The sequence below is a fragment of the Nannospalax galili genome, unplaced genomic scaffold (assembly GCF_000622305.1).
Source record: "Nannospalax galili isolate Female #2095 unplaced genomic scaffold, S.galili_v1.0 scaffold772, whole genome shotgun sequence".
NCBI lineage: Eukaryota > Metazoa > Chordata > Mammalia > Rodentia > Spalacidae > Nannospalax > Nannospalax galili.
The window spans coordinates 702292-704337 of record NW_008332097.1 but is presented as its reverse complement, the minus strand read 5'-3'; the positions used below and the strand labels follow the sequence as shown (position 1 = coordinate 704337).

General features: G+C 36.2%; 1 protein-coding gene and 1 pseudogene across 3 annotated transcripts in view; both read right to left on the bottom strand.

The window, feature by feature from the left end:
• Positions 1–2046, bottom strand: part of Atp8a1 (ATPase phospholipid transporting 8A1) — a 255642-nt gene that overhangs the window by 243559 nt on the left and 10037 nt on the right. The gene's annotated exons all lie outside the window — the stretch shown is intronic.
• LOC108490530 lies at positions 565–939 on the bottom strand (annotated as a pseudogene).

Sequence of the window (2046 nt, the reverse complement as noted above, 5' to 3'; positions counted from 1 at the left end):
AAAACAAGGGCCAGGCATGGTAGTGCATGCCTTTAATCTTAGCACTCAAGAGGCAGAGATGGGAGGATCTCTGTGAGGTTGAGGCCAGGCTGGTCTACATGGTGAATTCCAGGCTTGTTGGAGTTACATGGAGACCCTGTCTCAAAAAAAAAAAAAAAATCAGAAGACTTTGAAACACAGGTTTTAAAGGATGTCTCAATGTATTCATATCAAATCCTTAAATTACCACAAGAATCATATCAAAAGCTATTGTCTAGGCAGTAACATAATGTGTGAGGTTTTATAAGGATATATGACTGTCTTCTGTTCTAAGAAAGGAAGCTGATGTCTTAGTCTCTGTTCTACACATATATTTTTTAATAAGCTGTCTGGTCACTATAAAACTGTATATAGGGAAACATTCTAGCAACATTCTAATTCTTACCTGTTCCTTGTAGAAAGGCCAAGAAACAGTGATAGCTCAGCTATTATGCAGGGGCCATGTGGAAACTCAGAAGCAGTAAGTTGAACTCCACGTCCACAATATTTCAGCAGACAAAAATGAATCGAATTTGGGGGGCAGTTTTATAACTTTACTTGACTCTCATCCACACTGACTGTCTGCAGATTCTTGAACAGGGACATAAATTACCAAAGTATAGAGCTGGTTTGGTGAATACTCAACCTCATTACGTTTTCTAGACAAACATACACGGATACGATATGGACCATTTCTTATTCCTTTGGCCCAGACAGCTTTGTTGAGCCTGGGATCGATGCGCACATTTGGAGTCCCCATCTCTTTCAAAGCAGATGCTTCCTGAAGCCCACTCCACAGACACGCTTGTGAACGCTGATGGTGTGTTCCCATGTCACCAACTCCTTGATGGCAGAATGGCCCTTCCCCTCGTTATCACCCTTCTTCATAGGAGCCATTCTGCCAGGTCCAAGTTGGAAAAGAAGGGCATCAAAAGTGAAGCAATCTTATTGGAAAGGGCAGCAAAACCAACAAATGCCTCATTAAGGATAATTAACTGAAATGTTTTATGATATTTTATGATATGCAATTTACAAAAACCTATGCAGCTTAAAGTAAACTGAAAAATTACTTAAAATGAAAGAATTCACACAAATAGTTTTACGATCAGTAGCATCTGCCTTACAGGTCCTAACAGTCACAAACAAGAACATACAATTCAAAGAGATCCCATTCACAATGCCTTCATAAAATGAAATCATCTGGGAATAAATCATTAGGATAGGTAGGGTTTGCTAAGGAAACTCTCCATGGCATATGAAAGGGGAAAAAATTCAATAAATGTAGAGAAACTAAGTACAAATGACTTAGTATGAGAATGATGTTAGCTCTCTCAATTTAAAATTATAAATTTAATGCAATACCAATAAATACCTCAGCATATTTTTTTAGCTTGACTAATGATGCACTGACATTAAAGTGGACAAAAAAATGAAAAAAGTCATAAAATTTCACAAAAAGATGAATGAGAGTAAGACAGTTATGAGAACATTTCTCTCTCTCTCTCTCTCTCTCTCTCTCTCTCTCTACTAAGTTGCAATGAAGGAATTTGATACTAGGCACCAAAACAGACTAGAATAGAATGGTGGGCACAAAGAGAGGAAAAAAGAAATTGACTCCAAGAAACCTCATGTAGGTAGAAAGTACTTCAAATCAGAATGGGAAAATGGACTATTTAACATAGGCTATGATATTGAAGGAATAATTATTTGAGAAAAAAAATCAGATCAGGACCTGACATTTCACAAGAAAGTAAACTCCACAAGATTTAGAGATATCATCATATAAATTAAAACTTAGAAGTACTACTGGAAAAATGTTAGTCAAAAATTGTCATCTTGAAATAACATATACTACCCCCTGCACAGAATTAACTTGTATACATGCAAAAATACTACAAAGTTAACAAACAACAATCAGAAAAGAGTTCAAACCTATAACCTATAAGAAGCTCTTAAAATGCAAGGGTCACATGAGTTTGTTTGCATGTGGAATCTCAAAAAAAAAAAAAAAGACATATGTCTAGGAAA